Genomic DNA, 8,707 nt, shown 5'->3' with positions numbered 1-8,707 from the left:
CAGTAATTTAGCTATCGTAACATCCATTTTTATGGGTCTCCTGTTGCCTGGGACATCCCAGTGTTATATCCCAGAGGTTGCCGTTTGAAAGCTGAGCATTAGTTGCAATTAGCCAGCATATAGGTTGAGGGACTTGCAGTGAGAGTGTTTTGGCCATATTGTACTAGAAACATGAGGCTGAGCTGGACTGTAAATCACAGATGATTTCAAATATCAGAAAGAGTATCTAGCTGTCATGTATTCGTATTGCCCAGGGATGTCCAGTTTCCTGTATCTTGATGCTGCTCATAGGGCAGGGCAGGAGAGAGATGCAGGAGGAGGCCTGGAGATCCCTCTGTCTTCTGAAGTGCTCTGCAGAATTAAGGAGATTTAAACTGTCATAACTGGGACAAATTCATCACTGCTACTCCCTGAAATCAGCCCTGCATAGCTGATGGAGAAGGAAACCTGGCTTATCAACAGAGGTTCTCCTGGTAATATCACTCAGATGATCAACCTCACCTTCTCTAGCATACCCAGCACGTAGCTCCACCTGTGCTACACACCTGAGACCTGCTATCGCAGGGAGGGGAGAGGCAATTTGGGTTTAATTGCCTGGAAGCTGGTCAGATCCTGACTCATAAAAGGCTCATGAGAACTTGGGGAGAGGAGATGAATTTAAAAATTGCTCTGTCCAGTGGTCAGCATGTCGCTTCTCCCCCATGTAGGACCAAGGCATTGGTGGCAATTTCAGTTGACCCTGTTTCTCTGCTGTTATGATCCATGTGGGAAACATCCCGTGAAGTCAGAGCCTCAGTAAGGTGCCAGCCTATCTGAATCTTGGCCGTGGGCAGATCCAGCAAGAGGGAAGGACAGGTCTGGGAATCAAGGAGATAACAGATGAAAGAGATGACAGTGGTATCAGGGCTAAGCAGCACACCGGAGATGAACATGGGGTGGAGAAGCCTGCAGCAAGCCAAGAGAGCAAGGTGAAAGGTTTGGAAGAGCAGAGATTCTATTTATCCTGTTGTAGAAGGATCCCATTTTGAGCGGTACGCTGAGATAAAGGGTTGAATGGTCCATTCTTGAGCTTGCCCCTCTGCTCACCTGGCATCCAGTGCTGGCTGTGAAGCAGGTACAGAAGATCCAAGTTTCAACAGACTGTCCCAACTCTGCTCCCAGGGTAGGATTTCACCACAGGCACTAATGAGGGCACAAGCAGGCCACCACTGGGTATTCCTGCAAAGCAGCTGGGAGGAGAACGACGCTCCTGTAGCAAGGATAAAGCTTCACCTCTTCCCTAAGAGCAGAGGGTGGCAGGGAGACACATCCGTCGGAGGAATAGAGCAGAGGCCAGCTCCGTTGAAGCAGGTATGTCCTTAGGATCACATGAAGATATACCCTGAATTCAAAGCTTGGGCTTTGGGTAGAGCATTTGGTGAATTTTAATAGGGGAAGGGTCTTCTCAGGGGGGTTTGTGTTGGGGTTTTTTGGCTAGGATCATGGTAAGAGAGACATTTGGAGTACTTTGGGGAGGCTGTAGCTGGTAGCTGCTTTGCCTTGTGAACTTGGACTGGTAGTGGTGAACCTGATACAGCTCTGTGGTTAGACTTGCGCAATTTTTTTTTTTTTTTTTTTCTTTTTCTTCAGAGTTAGCAACACTGAACCCTTTGAAAAATACATGCAAGTTTCACTAAGTTTTTGTTCCCAAGAAAAACGAAGTTAAAACCTGAAACAAAAGGCTAACTTAAGCCTTTTGTAACAAAATATTTTCATTTTATGTTTTGAAACAATGTGGGTTTTTTCCTCAATTTTCATTTAATTTTGTTTAAAACATATACAGCAGCATAACGTGTAACTAAATCCTTTGGCCGATTTGTCATGATCTCATCTGAATTTTTCCGTTCGCTGAAAGCTGTGTTCTCATGTCAAACCAGTACAACCTTTTTCTATACTGGAAACGATCAGTGAATAAAAAATCCTCCATCTTTTGCCTGTTCCTTAATGATGCCTGAGAAATGAGTAAGCCCATAACCCACTAATTTCCCACTCCTCTTAGCGTTGCACCGCTGCATTGAAAAAGCAGATTACGGAGAGGGGAGATGAATGCCCCCTCCCTACGTGCCAGCAGCGGGGCATGATTCAAGACCTCTAAAGGACGCCTTTGTGTAGGACACGAACCCGCTCTGGGAGTCGAGACGGGCGATGCCACCGGCTCCGCTTGCTGACGCCGGCCACGTCAGCGCCTCTCAACAAAGAGGCAGGTGTTTTCTTTGGGCTGCGTGCAGCACCGAGTAGCATGTTGGGCCTCTTCTTTTATCCTCTTTATTAAATAGACTCAGATGGCACCCGGGGACTTGGTTTTCCTTTCCTCAAGCTAAGGCAGTCAGGAGTTAACCCCTCTTATAACAGTGATGCTGCCTCTATGTAACAGGCTCCCAATCACTCATTGTATGGCTCAGGGCTTTTCCCTTCATTAGAGAGCGAACCTGTGGGATTTTTTTTTCCCCCCCACTTTTTTCCAGTCTGCAGACTGCATTTCCTATAGATACACCTTCACTGCTTGGGGACTAAACATCCTGGCTGTAGCCTTTCCAGACTTACTCGGTAAGGGCTTGTTCTTGTAAGCTGTCCACGGGACCCTGGGGGTTTAAGGATCAGAAGATGAAAGCTCCTGTAGGTATTTATCCTGGGAAACAGAATCACTTTGATTCTGTTACCTCCCTTTAAACCTTGTTACGCAGATGGGCTTTTGTGAAGCTATTTCTTCAGAAATTCAGTAGCTGGTTTGATTCAGCCCATGAGGGGTCTTTTGCAGTTAGGTGTGTTTGCTCACCAGGTTTGGGGTTTGTTTCTCATGGCCACAGGTGTTAATAACCCCTGTGTCCAGCATCACTGGGATTGGGGCTTACTGTGACAGCTCTTAGAAGTTCCCCTGGTTTCTCTTACTGTTCCCAGCTAAGGGGTTTCTCACAGAGCCCTGTGCTTTTGCAAGTAAAGCACTCACATTTTCATTTTGTTTTAAGGTAAAAAGTGTGGTGAAATTGGCACATATTTGCTGGTCTACTTTTTTTTTCTCCAAAAATATTTATTTTTGGAGAAAAAACAACAAAAACAAAACACTGTCCAAATATTATTCTTAATGCTTGCTGGAAGAACACAAGTCCCAGTGTTGTGTCCCATTTGAAACATCCATTCAGAGCTGCATGTGCAGAAATACCAATGTGCAGTGACTTTACTGAATCCAAAGAAAAAGGAAGTATGTAGAATAGAAAAAGTATAATGTATTTATGCCTAACTACAGATTAAGCCACAGAAAGGATTCAGCATCTATATTCTTGGTCTAAGTCTGTGCACTGCATTGTGCACTGTGCTGCAGTGTTTGTAACCTACAGACATTACTGTGAACTGTTTTGAAGGTAGGTGGTTTTTGAAGTTGCACCCTGTTGTGCTCTTCATGGACAGTACACATGGCTCTGTGAGTCACAGACTTTTTAAAATAGATGAAATCTAAATTATTTTAGCTCAGGAGAAGTCTGTAAGAAGGTGCAGGAGGAACTGAATTCTGCCCCTCAACGCTACCCAGAAATTTTCCCTAACTTTGTATTTGACGGGTAGGTCATGGATGGACCTACCTGTGTCTTAAGTATTGCCTGTAGCAATGCCCAGCTGTCCCTGCTGAGGAAGGAGTCACTCCAACAGACAAGCTTAGGCAGCATGGTCAGTTTTTTATTGCTTGTTTGATGTCTCTCTAGCAGGTCATGCTCACAAGTTCATGTCGGTCTCATCTCTCTCTCTGCCCAGGTAAAAGACCTGCTGTTGTACACCACTCTATCCACATAGAAATCAATATATAACTGGGAGGAAATATAGTGCCTGCACTGGCTTTGTTTCAGTAAGGAGTCGGGGCATGGCAGAAGCACAGACTGAACAGGGTACCTGGGAAGTCCCGTGGTGCAGGTGCAGCCTCAGCCTACTCAGCAGCAAAGGAAATAAATGGACATCTGTCTGCAGTCAGATGCAATTCCTTTCTTTCTGTGACTGTTTTCAGAGGGGAATCACCTCTCGGAGCTGGTGTTTTGCAAGCCAATCTCATATTTATTTCAGGATCCCAGGGTGCTTTGCAAACATTAAGCCCGAGGCAGCTCTGTAAGGTTGTCCAGGGAAAGTGTGGTAAGGGAATCATCCTTCAAAGTGCAGCCATTTCGGAGTAAACTGGGCAATGCTTAACGGTGCAACAGAGCCTGCAATAACTGTTTGGATCAGGAAGTGAAGAAGGATTATTGCTCATTTACATAACGATGGCACACAAGGGTGCCAATTAGGATCAAGGGCCTATTGCACTGGTGGTGTGCAGACACTTAATAGGAGGCAGTTGGCTCCGAAGGGCTCCCACTGGACTTCTGAAGGAAAACCTTCTGTATAAATAGCGAAGGAATAGGGGTTTTTATTTAAATGGATTTTTTTGTCTCAGATTTTATATTTGTAGTGAATGTTTGGGAGAAGAAATATATTCCTGAACAGCTCTGCTTGGTATCTAAAACAGAGTGACTTGATGACTTACTGTATGTCCTTTTACAATAGAGATGTTCCTAGTCACACAGCAGAAGTATTTTGTATTAGGTAATGAATAAACAGAGGACAAAAAGGTCTGTCCAGCCTGGCAGAGCTTATTTTCTAACTATAAGGCAAGAGGGAAGCAATAGGTCTAGTTTGAGGGAGAAGAGGTTTTGATCTACATGAGAGGTGGAGATGTCACATTTTGTAAGCGTGGTGACGAGAGTTTGCTTCTGTGTGTTTGGAAACAGGTGATTACAGAGATGGGGAAGTCAGTGTGGATAGGTTGTAAAAAAAAAAAAAAAAAAAAAAAAAGGATAAAATGGGATTCTGCAGTAGTGGAGAGATGGAGAGAGGACTATGGGACAACGAAGGACAGAGGTAGTCGGGGGCTCTGTGGGGGACAGGAGTGGGAAAGGTTACAAACTCTTCAGCTCTACCTGCTTGTCTTTCATCCAGTGCCTGAAAATCTGAGACTTGCTTGTTGGTGAATGGAGATAAGGATCCCAGAGGTTTTCAGGGGACAGCTACCTTTGCGTACCAGTAAAAGAGGAAGTGAGTTGTTTGCTGTCGTGCTCCTCTCCAGTGCTACGTGCATTTCCGTGGTGCTACAGGTCTGGAAGTTCCTGTGCATGCAGACTGCTCTCTGTCAGCAATAGGATGCTGTAGACATGGGGACTTGGAGTGCCCAAAATACAGAGGGATCCATTGCCATATTTCCTGTCCTGAAGCATCATTTTTGGGCCACGGCGAGTCATCTGAACTGCGTTCTTCCCTTTCATCTCTCATTTTGCCACAAGTGTCACGTGCTGGGCTAATGTTTGAGTTGTGCTGGCAAGAGGAGGCCAGGGAACAGCATGCCTCTGGCATCTTGCGTAGAGGAAAGGGTTTCTTCTGGGGCTTTTTTAAGAATCTGTCCTGAAAAAATAGATGCAGTGGTGTATAGCTGGAGACTATGCTCACAGCCAGCTCCAGAGATTCATAGGTATCCCTCAGTACTGCCAGAAGAGAGGTTTTTCTTTGCTCCCAAACTCATGGGCCATGTTGCCAGCCTCTAAATGAGTCACGCAAGATGGAACGCTGCTTTTGGGTCCTAAAACCTCCAGAAATACTACCCACTCCAGTGAAGCCTGGGACTTAACCCACTGGGAGAAAAAGCATTTGTCTTACCTAAAGTCTGGAGATGCTCAGAGCTGAGGAATTGCAGACCATGGGAAGCTTTTTGGGTATCAATGTTTTCCCCTCACCTGCTGTGTTCAGTTCAGATCTCCAAGATTCATTCAAGTGGCAGATAATGTTCTTTTTATCCAGGTGGGAAGTAGAGCTCTTGGGATCAGCTACAGTTTGTTCCAGCACTAGGCAAGTGCATTTGTTTCTGAACCAATAGAGGAAATTGCTGTATCCTGTGGCTGTAGCTAATGATTCCCAAATACGCTATACCAACAAAAACACTTCTTGCCCATGTAACTTAACATCACACATGGAGGTTCCAGTAGCATAAAAGCATATTTCTGAAGAAACACATTCCCCAGCAACATTTTGGTAAGGAAGATTTCATAAGTGCTCCATGTTGGCTTGTCACAACCTCTCGTGGGAATAACGGTAGGCAAGTGTTAACAGCTGAAGACACCCACTCCAAATCTAGAAGTGAGGTCTTTGAGATTTACTGCACTGCAGACTCACAAAAATTTGAATATAAAGGCAAAAACACTTTGAGGTCCTATAGCACATGTTGAAGCCTAAACTCAAATTTTGCCAAAGAGGGGAACTGTTTCAATTTCTAAGCCATCCTTGGAGCACTTTCTTTCCCAGGAGTGTTGTATCAGTACTCCAGAGCCAGACACCCTCTTGCTAATTCTCTCTGGCCCCATAAATCCTGTACTTCTTTCTGCACAGCAGAATAGTTTGAGCAGATGGAGTGGGATGTGGTTCCATTGCAGCCTCTTGCAGCCTGAGAAGCTACATCTACTGTTTCTTATTCTAATTACCAACTGCTGGAATATCAAAACGTGGACAAATACAGTTATGAGAAAGATGCAAGCATTTTTCCTGATAGTAGTTTGCCTATCTGTCTGTCTTTGATTTGAATTAGTGGGTCCCGTGTATCTCTCTTGTTCTTGTTTCTTCATCACAGCTACTATCTTGGCATCTGTAGATGTCAGTTTATCTGCCAGGAATCACTGTTAGCTAGCTTTAAAACAAGAGAATGAGCTTTTCGTTTCTCATCCGAGAAATGCTGAGTTATTCTAACTGCAGGATTCATGGTATAACCTGAGTTGATTTGTCTTTTAATTTTCTAGTCACTGAGCAGGCACTAAGCACACATAAGATTAGCCCAAAAATTTACCAAGCCCAGTATCCTACATCCAACAGAGCCTACAGCAGGTGATGAAAAATTATGGGCAAGAAACAGGGTACTTGAATTGCTCTTTTCTTGCTGAACCCGTTCAGCTTCTGGTGATCTTGTTTAGGCTCTATTGCCTTGATCCTCAGGTGAAAGGTAAAAATAGCCGCTTGATAGCCTTCATTAATGAAAGAGAGAAAATGATGTTATAAGGAAGCAAAGACCTGACTCCTCTCCATCTCTCACAGCAGGACCTTTGCACCCCTCTGCACCTGTCACAGAAGATTTGCTGAAAGCTTCATTCTGGACTCCTTTGTTGCGGTGTGGGGCAGGAGGACAGCCGGCTTTAACCCCCAGCGGTTTCTGCCAGTCGAGCAGCAGAGACATCCCAATCGGTCGCACCGTGCAGGTACACACCCAGCGCCGCAGCAGGCCTGACCTGGAGCGGCCGGGCTGCTGCTGCCATCGCATGATTCATAGCTGGAAAAAGCAGGCTGGCAGAAAACATTTGCCAGTCCCCCAAAGCCAAGGCCAGTGAGCACCACCGACGTGTTCCAACACCTGTTTGTAAAGCCAGAAATATCAGTGGAGTACAACAGTGTTTGCTGCGGTCCCTCCCAGGATGATGTGAGCCAGAAAGAGGGAAGGCAGTGCCAGAGGAAAAGGCTTGGCCAGTGTGTAGTTTCTGGCACGTTTTTATACACATGCTGAGTGCCACCCTTCGTGGCTTCCCTTCCTTTTGGGTGTATTTGTTAGGGGAATTGTGTGAGTAAGAAGCAAAGTTTCTGTTTAAGCAATAAACGGAGATGTCCTTTCTCGCAGGGCTGGCACGCTATGCCTGCAGTACGTGCCAGGTGGAGCTGCAGTGCTGCACCTCCGTGAGCTCCAGCCCTCGCTCCAGCCCTTCCCGAGAATCTTTCCTACATGCTCTTAAACCTCTGTTTATTCCTCTAAAAGATCTGTGCTGGGGGGCTAATCACCTCTCAGTTATGCTGCTAGATAGGTAACAGCTCTCCAGATTCCAAATACCTCCATTAGATGACAGCATGTAGCCTATACCTACTTCTGCCCCTGATTTGCCCTGGATCAGGGCCGTGTCAAACTCTTGGGATAGTTCTTTTCCACTGCTTCTCATCCACCACTTGCTTCAGCTTCATTTTGTCCAGAATTTAATAAGTAGAAGAGAGCACCAAATGCACCTCTGAATTGCAGTTGGCAGGGTAGCTGTGGTCTGAATCCACCTCGCTCAGGTGCTGTAGGTAATGAAGCCACATGGCTTCTCTATGTGCAGGTCCAAGATGCTGTGGTTTCTTTTTAACCCAAAGTTGCCAGATTACAGGTCTGTCAGCTGTGCTCCTGCAGGCTGCAGCCATGTCGTCCACCTTTAGTATAAAGACACCCAAGTATTTAGAGGCTCTTCATGGGTATCTAGGACAATGCTACAGTTTTTATTTCTCTCTAAATAGCAGGCTCAATTAAATTTGCGTGGGAAGGGGGATCTGCAAAGGATAAGAAAAGAGGTGGGCTGTCTGCTCATGGTGAAAGCTGAATTAATGTTTGGGAGTGTTTGCGAAAGGGAGAGGGAGCCTTGGGGTAATAGCAGAGAGCTTGTTCACGATCCCAGTGCAAACTGGATGAGGAGTGGATCTTCGGCTGAGACAAGCCAAAGGAGGAGATTTTGCCAAGAAGCAATGCTATGAGATCAGCATTCATTCCTTATGGGCGTGTGGCTTCGCAGCAATATTGCCGGGACAAGCCCACCAGCAGATAATAACAACCTAATTTTAGATTCACAGACTCCTGAATAGGGTTGGGCATTTTTATTAA

Source organism: Fulmarus glacialis, unplaced genomic scaffold (assembly GCF_000690835.1).
Source record: "Fulmarus glacialis isolate BGI_N327 unplaced genomic scaffold, ASM69083v1 scaffold1650, whole genome shotgun sequence".
Lineage (NCBI taxonomy): Eukaryota > Metazoa > Chordata > Aves > Procellariiformes > Procellariidae > Fulmarus > Fulmarus glacialis.
The sequence above is the reverse complement of the archived record's forward strand: the minus strand, read 5'-3'. Positions refer to the sequence as shown.